This window comes from Mauremys reevesii, linkage group 4 (assembly GCF_016161935.1).
Source record: "Mauremys reevesii isolate NIE-2019 linkage group 4, ASM1616193v1, whole genome shotgun sequence".
Lineage (NCBI taxonomy): Eukaryota > Metazoa > Chordata > Testudines > Geoemydidae > Mauremys > Mauremys reevesii.
In genome coordinates this window covers 102,890,361-102,908,207 of record NC_052626.1, presented here as the reverse complement: position 1 = coordinate 102,908,207, position 17,847 = coordinate 102,890,361, and the positions used below count along the sequence as shown (strand labels likewise).

The window sequence follows — 17,847 nt, the reverse complement described above, 5'->3', positions numbered from 1 at the left end:
AATGTTTTTCACAGTACACTTAAAAAGTAGCCTGTTTAAGTTTCTTAAAGTTTGGGGAGTGTGTTAATGTCCTGTTAGAACATTGTTTTATATTTTTAGTGTGAAAATACCTGTTTTACTTTTTGTTACAAGTTTCCTTCTAAATTTCTGTAGTATTGTCTGACTTAAACTTGTTCCTTTTGTGCTGACAATACAGTGCAGTGCATTAGTGTCATCAGTGGAGGATCGAGCTGTGCATACCAACACTATGACAACAACTTGTTTCTCATTTTTGAGTCTGTAGGCAGTGTATTTCGGTTTACACAATGGTAGCACTGTTGAAATGCCACTACATTGGTATAGAAGTACACATTTTAATTCATTTTTTACCAACATGATCTGGGTCTCCTCTTCTTTTTTTTTTTTTAAGTGATTGTTGTTTTTTTTTAATTATTTTAAAGTAGGTGTCCTGTTTTGATAAATTACACTAATAATTAAAACTAAGTTATTTCTATAGACTTCTCAGTTGTGACCAACTGAGCAAAATAAAGAAGTGGGCTGAGTGAGACTTTTTTGTTCCTGACCTGATAGTATTAACAAGATGTAGTAATAGATATGAAACAGAAACATAATTTTGTTATATTTGATATGCATTTATACAGGTTTTAAAATAATTTTTATGATGTGATTTTAACAAAACTAGAGGGTCAAATATTGCAGTCCTTGCTCACTTGCCTTACATTCGTAGTTTAAGATGGCATTTCTGTTTTAAAAGTACTTGTATTCAGCTGCATATGACTGTTCGATAAAACTGTCTGTTGAGCTATAACTTCTGCTTGGTTATAGCCCAGAAGTAAGTTTACTTTAGAATAGTCTGATAGCTCAGATGTCCAAACTGATATTTGTTTGTATGCATATGTTTAATATATTAATATATATTTATGAATATATACTATGCATTCAGTACAAGGTTTTTATTTTTATTAAGTCTTCTGGAGGGTTTTTAGTGAGATGGTTTATTACTAAAAAGCTAAAAAAGATTTGAATTGTTTAATATTTTTGCACATGGTTAACTCAAACTTCACATGTATTACATACATTTTGTCTTGTTAGAAGAAACTCTTTTTTGAATAAAAGATTTTGGAGGTTTGAAGGTCGTATGTTGTGGGTAGAAAAGTGTAATTTTAAACTGTTGGATGCCAACTAATTTTATTTTAAGAGTTATTAAAATATTGAGTCCGGAGAAACAAGAAATGGTAGGCCAGCTCTTACTAATTTTTTTTCTTTTATTGCCATATCAGGGATGGAACTCCTGCTATTTTAGTCACAGGCATTCTTTTACGCATCTTAGCAGACATCATGTTTAAAACCAAGCAAAATAATCACAATTATTGACCATGGCTATTTTATTATTAAAGAAAAGAAAACACATTAAGTGAACCAACACGAATGGCAACACAACTGAGAAACTAGTTCCTTCCTTTATAATTTTCTGTATATCTCTCTATGGAGAGCTTTTGGACTTCTTTGAGAGTGGATCACATCTGGTGTCATTCTTTGTTTGATAAGACTAAAGTATATTGTTTCCCAAAATTATTGTGAATCCAGTCTTAATATCTTATTAGATAACTAAACTGTTACAGATGGGCAACAAAATTTAAGGGAAGGTGAGACTGGTCTGGTTATGATGAATAACCAGCCAGTCTATAATTGGGCAAAGTAATCTTAACTGAATCCTATGAAATCTAAGAAAATATTTAAATCATTTATTTAGAAATAAGCCATTTAAAGACTTGTCTCAGGAAAGGTGGTCTAAAAGTATTAAAAAACTTAGATACAGTTAAATTCCACTCTTTTTCTGTATACCAATGTTTAATCCCTGTCCCCTCACCAGGAACTACATGGTCTAACCATTTGGTGATTAACAAGAGAAATGGTTAGTATAGGGTTGCCAACATTCTAATTTCTGAAAACCAGACACTACAGCAGGAGAGCCGGAACCTCCCCCATCGCTACCTCTTCCTTCAAAGTTCCACCCCTGCTCCGCCTCTTCTCCTGATGCCCTGCCCCTGTCACTTATTGCTTCCTCCCCTTCCCCTTCCTCCTTGCTCAATCCTGTGCACCTCTTCTCCCCTCTGCCCCCCATCAGCTGGCTCCCTCTGGTCCGGGGCTAGTACGGCAACCTACCTGCCCACGAGATGCAGGTAGGAGCAGGGGCTGGTGTGGGTTGATCACCCAGTGCCTCCTCCCTTCCCCCGCCCTGTGGTAACTGGACTTTTGGTGTCCGGTCAGTACATGTGTCCCCTTTCAACTGGACTTTCTGGTTGAAAACTGGACACTTGGCAACCCTAAGTTAGTAACTTAAATTACAACAGCACTTTGTTGGAAAAAGAAAGTTATTACAAGAGTTTTAAAATCTGATCCCTTAATAGTGTCTTAATTAACTTTCTCTCACCAATCCCTGATGAAGTTTTGGGTTGGCTTCTTTTTGAGTCTTCTCTTTCTTAGCTGTCTGTAGTAGCTTGCTTGTAGAGATGACCCAGCTTTATATCAGGATCAAATAGATTTTATAATATATATGGTTACCATTTTTTGAATGTGACCAAAATAAATACCCAGGTAATAAAAGGTTGATGAAACAGAAATACATCTCTTAAAAGTAATAGATACAGGTTATGAATAAGATTTGCTAATATTTGTTTGGAAAATATATATATGTTAATATTGATTTTAAAAAAATCTTCTCTAGAGCAGAGATTCTCAACCTTTTTCTTTCTGAGGTCCCCCCAACATGCCATAAAAACTCCATGGCCCACCTGTGCCACAATAACTGGTTTTCTGCATATGAAAGCCAGGGTCGGTGTTAGGGGGTAGCAAGCAAAGCAGTTGCCTGAGGCCACATGCCACAGGGGCCCCGAGAAGCTACATTGCTCAGGCTTCAGCTTCAGCCCCAGGTGGCAGAGTTCAGGACCTCGAGCTTCAGCTCCCTATGGTGGGGCTTTGGTTTTCTTCCCTGGACTCCATTGAGTCTAATGCTGGCCCTGCTTGGCAGACCCTCTGAAACCTGCTTGAGGCCATCCAGGGGGCCCCAGATCCCTGGTTGAGAACCACTGCTGTAGAGCATTGTGCTTGACCTCAGTAGAGTTCACTAATTGGGATATAATCTTTATACTTACCTACAATAACTTCCTAATAGAGACATACTCTGGCTGGAAAAACATTTAGATCACCATTCTGTTGGTAGAACTAAATTTTGAGCTGGAGACTATTATGTAGAGGTCAAGTCATTATAGCTTTGACCCATCATGCTGGCATTTTTTCCTGTGTATACTTAAAACTTAGTATGAAAGAATTAGCTAAACTGAATCTTGTGCTCACAATTACAAGGAAGCTTTTTGAAAATGCACATTAGCTCTAGCCATAACAAAGTAGATGTATTGAGTAATTGTTTTACTTTAGTACTTTCAGAGCAGGAAAAAATGCTGCTTTGCTTAATACAGAATTATAACTGCACTTTGCTGGCACAATTATGAGACTAACTGCGCTTCTGGCCCCTTTTTTGGCCTTAGAGTGTGTCCCTCAGGTTTTAGTTGTCTTGCTGTTGCCTGTCTTGCAATGGAATCCCCTATTCCCCCACTGTTAGAACTGCATCCTGGTACAACCCACTGTCAGTCACTTATTACTGTGTAGGCCCATCTTGGTTTGGGCACCTACTTGATCTTCTCTTTGGAAACTGTGACCAGTGATGCTGACCAACAGCCTTCTTAAAACAAAGTATTTTTATTTAGGAGCTAGAACACAGCATTAGAGAAAAAGGTTATTAAAACAGTCTGTGTGCATATTTAGTCTCATCTAAGCTTATGCTTCACTACAAGCGAAGGGAGCTTTTTCTCTTCAGAGAACTCACGTTTCTTAGACAGCCGAGATCCTTTTGTAGGTGTCTCATTCTAGTCTCAGAACCCCTCACCCCTTTCAAACTGGTTTGGGTGTTGCCTAGGAGAGCAACACTATTGTAAACCTTTGTGTGACAAAGTATAGCCTAATCATAGCTGGAAGAAAAATGTGGCAAATCTCTCTACTCCCCGCCCACACTCCTCCTCTGGCCCCATGCCTCTAAACTAAATAAATTCTGAGCGCCATAGTCACAGCTTCTGTGAAAAGATGCAATTCTGAACTCTACGAGTTCTGAATTTGGTCAGTTGACTTGTTTGAAAAAACATGTATTATTGATCAGTCAAGTTCTTGTCCTAGCAGCTGTAACTTGGATAGATCACCATCATTGTCCACTTCTCACAGTCTACTTCAGTCTCGCAATTCTTGTGAAAACACAGTACATTGACATTTACAGTAATCTTGCTAAGAATCCCTTGGAGCAGGTTTCTTGGCATCTTCTTAAAATATTCTTGTACAAGAATACTGTAATGGTACTTTCATGGCCTTCACACAGTAGTATCTGAGGGACCCCCATATAATTTAAAAGATTAAAAATAAAAACTGTCCCATGGCTTATGCAAACATTGAAACACGGACACATTGTGTGTGTGTGTGTGTGTGTGTGTGTTTTTAGTTGGGACACTGATTAAAAGTACAGGCGAGGAGAGCTATCATAGAAGATTAGGGTCGGAAGAGACCACAGTAGGTCATCTAGTCCAACTCCCTGTTCAAAGCAGGGCCAACCCCAACTAAATCATCCCAGCCAGGGCTTTGTGAACCCGGGCCTTAAAAACCGCTAATGTTAAAAAAAAGCTATACTGAAGAAGTGTGGGATGCATTTGGTTCTGAATGCTGTATGCTCCATTTTATATTTACGTGAATAGATTCTGTAGTCTAGGTCCAACTCTTGTGCAAGTTCTCTTCTGCACTCATGAGGCTCCTCCTTTTGGTCGGCAATTTCATTGTTCTATTGGAACATAGCTGCTGAGGGAGGTTAGAGCTGTAGAGGGAGAAGTGATCTCTCAGGTAGCTAAGGTCAAACCCATAGAGAACTTCAAATATTAGGACAGCAACCCTGAACAAGAATGTATATTTCAGTGGGGAGCCAATGAGCAAGTGGAGCCATTAGGGCAACACATTCACTGCAATCTATATTGTGGAGTTTGTACTTCTACATTTTGTACTAAACTGGAGCTTTTTAGGGTTAAAGGCTTCGTTCTTAGGTATGAGAAGCAGTTTTTGAGCACAGCAAAGAAAGTGGTATGTGCATTATAGAACTTTATGTATGGTTCTCCAGGTGTCGTATAATCTTTTAAAAGATTTATTTTTTAAAAACAATGTAAATTCTCTCCCTGTCCCTCAACCCCATATTCAGTTGATGATAAACATATCCTAGAAGCAAATCAAAAGAAGAAAGTGTTGCATTAGGCTGATGCCACTGGCAGTTTTCCTTAATTGTTTGTTTTAATGGGAAACTGTTTAGTTACAGAATGCTGATGAAAATTGATTTCATTGTTTTCTGGCTCTGTAGTAGCACATGTGCTGGTAACAAACACACACAAGCATCCTCCTATCTCTTTTAAATTAATATACTTTTACAATAGATTGTGTATCACCACAGACATTCACGTTTGCTGTACTTTCATCAACACACGACTGTAAAGTATTCTTATATTAAATTATACTAGAGGCAAGTGGATGTGAATATCTATATTTTAAAATGCTCTAATACAGCTACCAATTGCAGGAGTGCAAATAACTTAAAGTTGCTAAGAGACATCTCTGGTGGAAATCCTGTGACCGGACATTTCTTCCCATTACAGATTTGTTGTGTAGTTCTTCAGTTCTTCCATGATCTTCTTAACTAAACAACACTACCACTATTCCATTAGTGGAATGGAGAGTGTGCTTATAAAACTTGCAGATGACACCTGTGACAGGGCAATTTCCTGCAATATACTGGACAGACCTTATTGAATTAAGTTTTAAGATCACAGGAGTTCATTGTACTGAAAATACAAATGTATGTGCATTATTGTGGGATTGTATGTAACTCTGAGGGGTGTGGGGGTGGAAGAGGCATGACTAATTCCAAGAATTATTTGAAACCATGTGCCAGGCGAGTGAACTTTTTAAGTTAAGTGGATTTTTCAGGAAATCCCTGGAAATTCCCTTCTGGAAATGCAAGAACTCAGCCTTTTGAAGCTTTACCCTGAGGAGTGGACCTTTGTCTGCTTATCACCAGTTACAGGAGGACAAGATCAAAGCATAAAAGAGCAATTTTCAGATTCCTGAGTGTGCTTGTTCTGAGCTAACAGCTATTATGAACTTGTGACCACAGGAAAACCCACTGATGGAGTATGAAAGACTGATTCCTCCGAGAGCCCTTACTGGTGTTGGGGTGATCTCTGGTAAACATTAGCATGCATGTAGTTTCTTTAATTATTTTAATGTTTTCTCTGTAATATTTCTCTGTAATATTTCTCTGTAATATTTTCACCTTAAGAATAAATGTGCTTGCTTAAAAAAAGCTTTGTGGTAGCTATTTTCCAACTTTTTGCTATCTCCAGTAGGGAAGAGTTTTGTTGTTTTTCCCTCTTGCTCAGCCACACATGACTTTATTTACTGCTTATAACCTAACCTGTGGTTGGAACGGGCTTCCTCAAAGTCTTTAAAGCATCTGAGAACAAGACAAACAAATCTTGCAGACATAGGAATTAGTTGCCACTCAAGACTAAGGCCTTATCTACTCAAAGTTGCACCAGTTTAACTTTAATTGTCATGACCACATGTGTCTTGAACTTGGGTCTGTGGGGATCCCAGTCAGCTGATGCTTCCCTGCTTTCACCCAGCTGCTCACTACCATCTGATTGGGTGGAAAGGCCATGAAACCTGAAGCTACATCAGGGAAGCCTCCCGTGGGCCCTGGTTGGAGGAAGACTGGGACCTCTGATTGGTCAGGACTTCCTTTTTAAACCCAAAGAGAGGCACAGTAAGTTGTCTGTATAACTGGGCTATACCTGGTTGCTGCTCGAAACCCTCACCTGGCACTACAGACTCCTTGATTCTCAGTATCCTGACCTTGGCCTGACTTCTGGTGACCCAAATAGTGCCTGACCCTTTCTGGATTAGTTCAGTTGGGTCCAGCCTATTTCCGAGTATCCTGAACATGGCTCTCTTGAACCAGGTTTCAGAGTGGTAGCCATGTTAGCCTGTATCAGCAAAAAGAATGAGGAATACTTGTGGCACCTTAGAGACTAAATTTGTTAGTCTGTAAGGTGCCACACGTACTCCTCATTCTTTTTGCTGAACCATATTGTTAACCACTCAACCTGGCTGCCTACTTACTGGCCCTACAGTTTGTGTGGATCACAACCCCAAGAGATAGGCCCAGTGAAAGAACGAGGATGGTGTCAATCGGTCAACTTCAGATCCAAAAAGAACTGGGCTCCCCGAAATGGGCCACTTGCCTTTTGGTGGACAGCCAACAACCACAGGCTCAAGTTGCATAATTGAACACTGAGAACCAACTGTTGCAGGAGCGGATGAGCAAACGCTGCACTGAAAATACAGTGCTGTGGGCACAATCCATGGTATCAGCCCTGAAAAGTCTCTCTCAATACCCCTGCTGGAATGATTTGATGGTAATCATCAAAGGTTTCTGGGTTTCATGAATCAGTGTTGCCTCCAGTTCTTACTCAGTTTCCAGTCCTGCGCTTTTGACCAGGCCAAAGTAGGCATGATAGCTAGTCAACTGTTTGAGGAAGTATTGAATTGGGCCTCCCCTTTGTTGGAGGGCAATATTCTGGTATTGTTAAAGACATTTTCTTCAGTCGATGTTGACCCTCATTGTGTCCACTTGGCAAATGCTGCTTTAAGGAAGCTGCAGCAGGGACATTTCCACTGGCTTATCACAGACACTGAATGTAATGTGGCAGCACAACACCACCAATTTTGATGGGGCCTGTGGGAGGAAATTAAGGATGAGTTGTCCTGGGCCTCAAATCAAAAGATGCCACCTTCAAACCTCCACTCTGATCAGCATCCCAAGAAGGTCTTGTAACTTCAAGTAGCAATCCAATTGTGTGTATCGGAGAGCTTGATGAATGCCAATACAGCAGGTCCTGATTGGGGGCAGATAATTTTATAGACATTGCAGTTGCCCACGCCCTGCAAATCACTCTACAGCCTCAGGCCATGACCTGACGTCAAGACTGACAGCTTACCTCTACCCTTGGGACCTGTATAATTTAAAAAAAGTGCATTTCCTGCTTTCCCACATAATGTCATTCTTCTTTCATTCTTTGAAGCAGTAGATATCAATGCTATGGGAATGAACAATTTTTAAAAAATAAAGTTAACCTAAAAGTTTGGTGCAGTAGCTGGAGCCAAGTGTTTGATCCTTCCAGGAAGTTGATAGTTATTTTCATGTCAGCATGTTTATTGCTTCCCCCCCCCACCTAAATCTTAGGTAATTATAGTCGAAGAAGAAAATGCAGTCACAATTACGACATAATTGGCATCACAGAGATGTGGTGGAATAATTCACATGACTGGAATATTGGTATTGAAGGGTACAACTTGTTCAGGAAGGACAGGCAGAGAGAAAAGTGAGGAGGTGTTGCCTTGTATATCAAAGATGTATACACTTGTGCTGAGGTTGAGACAGATGTGGGGGGCAGACCTGTTGAAAGATTCTGGGTAAGGATAAAAGGGGTAAAAGAAAGTGTGATCGTAGGGGTCTACTACAGACCACCGAACCAGGAAGGAGAGGTGGATGAGGCTTTTTTTAAATAAACAAAAATCATCCAAAGCACAGGTCTTAGTGGTGATGGGGGACTTCCACTACCAGACACCTGTGGAGATAGTAATCTGTGCCCTGCTACATTATCACAAGTTCTTGTACAGTGTTAAGAGACAAGTTTTTATTACAGAAGGTGGAGAAATTGACTAGAGAGAGGGGCTGCTCTTGATTTGAATCTGACAAATAGGGAGGAACTGTTTGAAAATCTGAAAATGGAAGGCAACTTGGGTGAACGTGATCATGAAATGAAAGAGTTCAGGATTTCAAGGAATGGTAGGCAGGAAAACAGCAGAATGAAGAAAATGAACTTCAAGAAGGCAGATTTTAGCAAAGTCAGAGAATTGGTAGGCAGGAGCCTGTGGGAAGTAAGTCTAAGGGGGAAAAAGAATTCAGGAGAGTTGGCGGTTTTGTAAAGAGACATTGAGAGCCCAAGAGCAAACTATCCCAATGTATAGGAAAGATAGGAAGTATCATAAAAGACCACCTTCCCTTAACTAGGAGATCTTCAACAACCTGAAGCTCAAAAACAAAAAAACAAGTTCATAAAAAAGTGGAAAATAGTTTAAACTACGAAGGATGGCTATATATGAAAAGAAAAGCATGTGGGCAGAAAATTAGACAGGCCAAGGCACAAAATGAGATTAAACTAGCTAGGGATATAAAGGGTAACACGAAAACATTTTACAAATACATTAAGCCAGAGGAAGACCAAGGAGAGAGTAGGCCCATTATTCAGTGAGGCAGGAAAGACAATAACAAAAACCACAGCAATGGCCGAAGTGTTAAATGCCTTTTTTGTTTGTTTTCACTAGAAAGTTTAGTAGTGATCAGATGACTAACATTGTGAACATCAGTGTAAATGCAGTAGGATCTGAGGCTAAAATAGGGAAAGAACAAATTGAGAATTACTAAGGGCAGGTCTACACTATAAATTTACAGTGATGCAACTGCACCGCTGTAGTGCTGATGAAGATGCTCTAAGCTGAAAGGAGAGAGCTCTCCTGTTGTCTTAATGACTCCACCTCTGTGAGAGGCGATAGCTATGTTGGCAGGAGAAGCACTTAGGTCAGTATAACTGTCACTCAGGAGTCTGGATTATTCACCCCTCCCCCGAGAGATGTAGCTATACCAAAGTAATTTTGTAGTATAGACCAGGGTCAAGAAAAATTAGATGTCTTGAAGTCAGTAGGGCCTGATGAAATACATCCTGAAATACTTAAGGAAGTGGCTGGAGTGATCGCTAAGCCTCTCAGAGGATGGGAAGAGGGCAACTATAGTACCTATCTATAAAAAGGGGAATAAGGAGAACCTAGGGAGTTATAGACCAGCCAGCTTAACTTCAGTACTTGGAAAGATAATGGAGCAAATAATCAATCAATATCGTATCAAGTGGGGTCCTGCAGGGATCTGACCTGGGTCTGGTTAGGGTGACCACACAGCAAATGTGAAAAATCGGGATAGGGGGTTGGGGGTAATAGGAGCCTATATAAAAAAAGACCCCAAAATCGGGACTATCCCTATAAAATCAGGACATCTGGTCACCCTAGGTCTGGTCCTACTCAGAATGCCTTCAGAGCGGGGTGCCCAGCCAGCAGCTGCTGCTCTCTGCTCTGCTTTCAGTGCTCAGTGGTGATATATGTACTTGGGGAATGGAGGGGGGTAAACAACTACAGACACAAAGAAGGGTGGCTCGATCAAATAAGTTTGAGAACCATTGTTCGAGATAATACTTAGCCCTGTCTCAGTGCAGAGGAATGGACTAGATGACCTATCAAGGTCCCTTCCGTACTACATTTCTATGATTCCTTATGTATTATTATTATTATTATGTATTATTTGTTGTGGGTGCCAAATTAAGCATTTTACTTAGTAAGCCAAGTACGATCTATAGAACTCAGTTTCTATTTCATCTATTGAATCGAATGTCCTGTTTTTGATGGTTTTAATCAGTTTTTAGCTAGAGATGGGTCTAAACTGGAACCTCAGATCTTCTTCCTTCTCCCCACACCACTTGGTCCCTGAATATTTGAAGATTGAGACTCAAAGCCTCTAAATAAAACCCACGCTATATTTTCATCCCTGTCAAGATTTAAAAAAAAAAAAGATTTTTAGAGGTCTTGTTTCTACAAAACGCAAGAGCAGACAATCTTCTCAGGCTTCTGCCATTTTGAGCCCCAAATCTTGAGTATTAGTGCAGCTATATTTGCTTCATTTTGCTTGTAACCCTTATTTTAGGCAAAGTTTAATCAGGATCCAACTCTGATTTGAAAAAAAAATGTATATTGTTTAATAGTTGTAGCATTTATGATCTAAAGCTGTGTTACCCTCTAAATTTTAAATGGTAGAAAAATGTCTTGAGAGAGTGTGGCCAAGAGAATCATTAAACATAAATTAAAAATTTTACCTAACTATTCTCTAACCCTCTGTTTGCTATCCCAGATGATCGAGACACTGTACATACTTATGTCAGATATGTCCTTATTATGTTTATAGCAACTTTGCAAAATTGTTTTAAAAATATCCAAATTCTTTTACCAGTTCAAGTGTAAAGTCTTCACCAATCTTTTCTCTAGTGATGGTAGGTATAGCTTGAGTGGTTTGGGGGTGATTTTGAGCACAGAGTTCTATTCCATGTTTTGTATCCCTTTAGAGGAGACAGTAATGTCTGTACATAAGCATACATGAATTACTAACAAAACATTGTAATATAGGTTTATAAATTAAAAAAATTCTGAGAAATCAAAAGTAAAGTGAACTTTTTATGAGATAGTCATATGACCCTCAATACCATATTATCTGAGCACCTCACAGTCTTTAATGAATTTATCCTCAGAACAGCCCAGTGAGGTAGGGAAATGGGAGCTCTGTATTGTTTTTGCTTTTTCAGTTTTATATTCTCCTATCCCACAGTTGACTTTTCTTCTCAAGCACCTTCTAAATGACGGAGGATTGTTTTGGTGTGTGGGGAGAAACTTTTGTGTTTGAAAGTCTATGCGCTTTTAAAATTCAGGCACAAAATATTTTATACCATTTTGTAAACAAGAAATATAAAAGCAGCCATTCAAATTTCCTGCTCTAGTGGGAGGATGTGACTTGTACAGGGACATCACGTACATTCCATTCCATTTCATGTGATGTAACTGGTGACATTTAACTCAAGGTTTTCACTGTTTTACTTAACATTCATTTTATAGACCAGCTTAGCTCAAAGATGTGTATCGTGAAAATCTTTCCTGAGAGATGGCAAATATATTTTATTAAATTGTGGAAAAGAGATGTCATGGTACAGAATGGGTTTCTGCCATAACTGCATGCTCTCCAGATGTTTCAGACCTAAACCTAATTACAAGAGAAACACTTCTAAATGTGCCAGAAAGAAGAAGGATTACCTGACTAGTCTCAGTTCCTGGTGAGCGGTTTTAAATGATCAAATTGAATACTTTGCTCTGTCTGTTGGTTCTTTTTTCATGCACTGAAGAATGCTAAATCGCTATTATTCAGCACTACTGTTGGTTGCTATTATCATTTCATAGGTTCAAGTTTAGGAGAAGAGCCTGTTTGTTATAATATTTTTTTTTGAAGTTTACTGATTTCATAAACACTTTTTACTGTTCAGTCAATTTTATTAAAGAAGTAAGTTTGTCTGCTACCTACTTTCAGATCCTAGATTTGATATTGCACAGTGATATTACTTAATGAAACCAATTGAGAGCATAAGAACAGACCAGATTTTTTGTGAATAGTTGAACTAGCTGAAATATTTGTTTGAGAGACTTTAAAATTTTTTTTAATAAGTGGTGAGTAATTCTGCTGTTGAAAACTTTCAGTACAGATAACTAATAACACTAAAAGTTTTTTTGATCTACACTTCAAATATGTAGTGTGGACTGATGGTTGTTCGTGGTGGTAATATAGCTGCCAGAGTTTTATTAACCACAGATTTCCTCTAGGAACACTCTAGTAAAACAATGAAGTGTGAATGGTCTTCACTGAGGAGAATTCACTAGTAAATATACAGTGTGGTCACAGTGAGAGGTGACAGAAAATGTAGACTCCACGCTAGCCATGAATTGGATGTGGTAAAATAGGAAAGAATACTAATTCTTCTGTGAAGAATGTGGCTTTTAAATTTATTACACATCAGGCAATTCTCCTTAGAGACCGTTGCTTATACCCCAAAACACTTCACACTAGAGGTACCAGATCATAATTACTCTTTCATCGTCATGATCACAAATCATGTCATTCATCTCTTCTGTTGGAGATTTTGCCTTAAACATACAAGTGAAATGGAAGATTGGAATGAATTCTAATAGTTCTGAAAAATAATTATTTAAAAAAAGTTTTTTTTTTTTTTTTTGGACAAACAGGTTTAGCCAAAATGAAATTTCAAAAACCATCTACAGGCATAGCACAAAAATGAAACTTTTTTCTAACTGTATTTTAAAGAATAAGTTTTATGATGCATAGTCCACGAAAAGTACTCAGGATATTCATAAAATAGTATTCTGAGTGCATGAAAAGTCCAAAGATATCTGTGCTCAATTTGACTGGAGAAGATAATGACATTGAAAGAAACACTTTATTGTTAAAATTTAAAAAAAAAAGTCGTCCTCTATTTTGCTGAAACATTTTAGATTATTAAAACTAGAAATTGTAAAAAAATCCTTTTCCTCAATTCATAGTTTACTTCTTGCACTTTTCCGTTTGAATAGTAAAAATAGATTGTTTATTTTTACTTTTGTTTCCTCCTTTATGGTTCATGATCTCTCTCCCAATTGGAGAAGTGCATCTGTGTTCCTGATGGATAACAAAATGGAGAAAACAAAAGGATTAGAAAAGCTCAGTCTGTGAGGAGAAGCTTTTTTGAACTGTAGAAGGGAAACCTTCTCACAACTAAGCCCTGTCATAACTGTTTCCCGCCCACAGTCCCTCTGTCTGTCAGGAAAAGGAACTGAGTCTGGATGGTATGTTGAAACTTCCACATCTCTTTACACCAGCCAACATGGCTCTGGATGCCACTCTGTAAAAAGTCCTCTTCAGTGACCTGCACTTATGAATCAAGGTTTTTGTTTGTTTGGGGTTTTTTGCCCCAACCATACCTTGGTCAAGAAGAAGTTTGAGTTCCCCCACCCAGTACTGGATTTGCCATGGCGCCGGGCCCACAGTCCAAAGGGCCCCGCCCCGCCTCACTCTCCCCCCCGCCCCACGCTCTCTCCTGCAGGGGCAGAAGCTTGATGCTGCCGGCTCCTGGGTTCCTGCTGCAGCAGGGCAGGCTCCACTGGCAGCCAAGCTCCTCCCCCCACTTCTTCCCCCAGCATGCTGTGTTCCATCCCTCCCCCTCTCCCTCCTGATCATCTGTTTTCCAGCAGGAGGGAGGGGGAAGAGCGGAGCTGCAGTGTGCTCCCCTTCCAGGGAGGAGGAGAAGAGGCGGGGGCGGGGCCTTGGGGAAGAGGGTGGAATCGGGGCATACCCTCTCCAGCACCCTGCCATGAGCACCCACCTGACCCCAGCCCACCCCCCCAGCCTTCTGCCCTGACCCCTGCACCCCCTCACACCTCCCCAGCCCCCTGCTCTGACTCCTGCACTCCCCCAAATCCCCACTCCTACCCTGAGCACCAAACGGGAGCTCCTGCCCACACACCCCATTCCCACCTGCACCCCTTGCACCAAACAGGAGCTGCCCCAGGTAAGCACTCCTTTGCCAACCCTGAGCCCCCTCCCTCACCCTAGGTCCTGGCCAGACACGGCACCCCAATGTTTTTTACATTTTTTTATAAAACGCTCTTATCCAAAGCACTTTACAATAGTTAGCTAATGGTACAAACAATATTTGGAAAGATCATTAAGTGATCCGTTGAGACCCTCTGCAATTTTCAAGTGATCTGTGGAAAAATAAGTTAGACTACAAGAACAATCAAGGTACCTCATTTTATTTTAATTTACTTCCTATTACTTATGGGAGGAGGATGAAGAAAAAAGAATGAAAAACGAGGGTGGGGGGAGATAAGAGAGAATGTTCTTTTTCTTGGCTGGGTCCCCAAAAATGAAGCTGAGTGCAGGGCTGGGGGGGCCCACTAATTCTAAATCCACCACTAATTGTCATGTCACCTGCGCTGGGGATACTGTGTTGACTGATCCCCACAGTCTCTAACTTACCTAGGCAGTATAGCAGACATGGCCCTGCCCACTAGCTCCTCTCCACTCCCTAGCCCACCCACCACTTGCTCCCCCCCCCACCCCCCAATTAAGGCTTAGCCCTCTCACTGGCAGCCCTGTTGCCAGGTATCCAGTTTTACTGGAAACTCCAGTACAAAACGGCGCCTGGGTGTCCAGTTAGCAGTGCTGACTGGAAACTAAAAGTCCGGTTATAGGAGTAACCATATTAGCCTCCACTCCTCCCACTCCCAACACCGACCCCAGAGGGCCTGGAAGAGAACCTGTACTGCTGCTGCGAGAGGAGGGGTAGCTCAGTGCAGAGAGATGAAGAGAATGGGCTAGAACCAGGTTGGTACCTGCTCTATGTGGGCAAGAATGGGGGGTGGGGATCCTGTTTACCCCCTCCCCAGCCCTGCTGCGCTTGCAGTTTACCCAGGCCCCTCCCTTGCTCCAGGGACCAACCCTAACTCCCTCACCACTGTGCTTTTGCCCCCAGCCCCTTTTACAGTCAATTCCCCGGGGGGGCCACAAATATGTTACGTGCTGGGCCCACAAAATGTTAATCCAGCTCTGCCCCCATCTCAAGTTCTGCAGTAGGTAAATCTCTTGGCAAGGAATCTGGCATACTGTCTCGTTCCCCTTCTTTACAAGAGTAGGATCTGGGCTCTTATATGGATGAACCTCCACATTTAGAGAGGTCAGGATCCCTAATGGAAATTGGATAACAAATTTTCCATAGCTGATCAATTTTGCATTCAGCTCGTAGTGCACTAGAACAATGCCATGAAGTCGGTGTTGTGAACACTTCTGGGGAATATGAATTTTCATAAAAACTGTTTCCCTTGTGAATTTAAAACAGTATTTGTGGTATGCTTGGAAACGCATATTTTAGTCTTGGGTTTGGACCTGTTTTTGCCTGACAGTGTCTTCTTCAGCCCTTCTTTTCTGCTGCATGAAGAATAGTTAATGGCAAAGATTTTTTTAGGCCCCATCTTAACAGCTTTGCAAGATGAGGGCAAATTATGTATGTTTTTCTAGTGGACCATTCTAACTGAGTTTGCATATAAAATATAGTTACCATAAGTTACGGAACATTATTAGCATCCAGGCAGATCTTGTGGTTTCACAGGAAGTCTCTCTGTCTGTGCTCAGAAAAGAGTAGAGGAGCCTGTAGAGGAAGTGGTGGTTGAATTAATTTAAGACCTGAAATATTCAATGTTTTTGGTGCATATCTGTGTGTGAGATTTAGAAATATCCTTTCTAAGTAAAAATTCAAACTTGTTTCTCCAACCAAACCACTGCTATAGGGTATGCTTTGGTGGTGGTGTTATTACCAATACCACTCACAAATACAAGCTCAAGCCAAATTGCAGCAATTTTGGCACCTATCAACATACCTGACTCCTCTCTCCAAGTACTTTGCTGTGCCTGATTTGTCTAGTTAATTTTACTTCTGTGTAAGGGCTATATCTATGATCTACCGTATATGTATATGTGTGTGTGTACGGTATATGTATATATAAAGTCAGGAAAATACCAGAGATCCCTGTCCCCTGGAATGGTGTTTGAAGTGTGAAGGGACATGTGAATCTTTAGCGCATCTGGCACATAAATACCTTGCAACGCCGGCTACAACCGTGTGAATGCCTGTTCTCACTTTCAGGTGACATTGTAAACAAGAAGCGGGCAGCATTATCTCCTGCAAATGTAAACAAACTTGTTTGAGTGATTGGCTGAAGAAGTAGGATTGAGTGGACTTGCAGGCTCTAAAATTTTACATTTTATTTCTGAATACAGTTTTTTTAACACTCTACATTTGTAAGTTCAACTTTCATAATAATCAACTTTTCATAATGCACTACAGTACTTGTATTATGTGAATTGCAAAATACTATTTTTTGTATTTTTACAGTGCAAATACTTGTAATAAAAAACAAATATAAGGTGAGCACTACATGTTTTGTATTCTGTGCTGTAATTGAAATCAATATATTTGAAAATGTAGAAAACATCTAAAAATATTTAAATAAATGGCATTCTATTATTGTTTAACAATGCAATTAATCGCGATTAATTTTTTTAATTGCTTGACAGCTCTAAAAAGGAGTAATTTTTATGTTGTGTCTTTTAAATGTAATGAGCTGACCCAGGGCCATGGATGTGAAATACTTTGCAAAAGTCTCATTATAATGTAACAGTCTTACTTGTCTTAAGTCAATTTCCTAATATATTAACCTTATCAGTATATCAGGGTTCAAGTTAGATTAAATTCTATCAGCGGTTCTCAAACTGTGGGTTGGGACCCCAAAGTGGGTCGAGACTCCGTTTTAATGGGGTTGCCAGGGCTGGCTTAGGCTTTCTGGGGCCAAAGCCCAAGCCCCACCACCCAGGGCTGAAACCAAAGCTGGAGCTGAAGCTTCAGCACTGGGCGGCGGGGCTAAGGTTACAGGCCCCCTGCCTGCTGCTGAAGTGGTGGTACTTGGGTGGGCTCAGCCTGTGTTCCCCCTGTCGTCTCTCCTCCCTGGGATTGTGTAGTAATTTCTTATCCGAAGGTGGTTACGTTGCAATAAATTTGAGAACCCCCAGTTCTACATCAATAAAAGTAGTTTGCTGCTTTGCTAAATTCCAGTAGAATCAATAAAGTATTTATACCTTATTTATATACTGAGCTTATTGATTTAGAAGTATAGTAGTTATCAATATAAAAGATATATTATTAAAATGATTAAAATGACACTTTTAAAATCTTGTTTGTATTTCAGAAGTACACCTCTTTCCTGATATAATGCGGTTGTGGGGAGCCAAAAATTCCTACCGCGTTATAGGTGAAATGCCGTTATATCAGGGTAGCGGAGGCAGGGCTGCAGTGGTGATTTAAAGGGCCAGGGAGCTCCCTGCAGCAGCTGGAGCCCCGGACCCTTTAAATCACTGGTGAGCCCCACTGCCACAGCCCTGGAGTAGCAGCAGCAGGG

The 17,847-nt window shown here is 40.4% G+C and overlaps 1 protein-coding gene and 1 long non-coding RNA gene across 7 annotated transcripts in view; one reads left to right on the top strand and one right to left on the bottom strand.

The window, feature by feature from the left end:
- PLEKHA7 (pleckstrin homology domain containing A7) overlaps window positions 1–17,847 on the top strand; it is a 310,525-nt gene that overhangs the window by 53,865 nt on the left and 238,813 nt on the right. The window lies entirely within an intron of this gene.
- LOC120402987 overlaps window positions 13,335–17,847 on the bottom strand; it is a 43,904-nt gene continuing 39,391 nt past the window's right edge. The window contains exons 3-5 of the long non-coding RNA XR_005597404.1: window positions 16,492–16,574; window positions 15,954–16,043; window positions 13,335–13,516 (exon numbers count right to left, since the gene is read on the bottom strand). This is a non-coding gene — a long non-coding RNA (uncharacterized LOC120402987). The remainder of the gene's footprint in view (window positions 13,517–15,953; window positions 16,044–16,491; window positions 16,575–17,847) is intronic.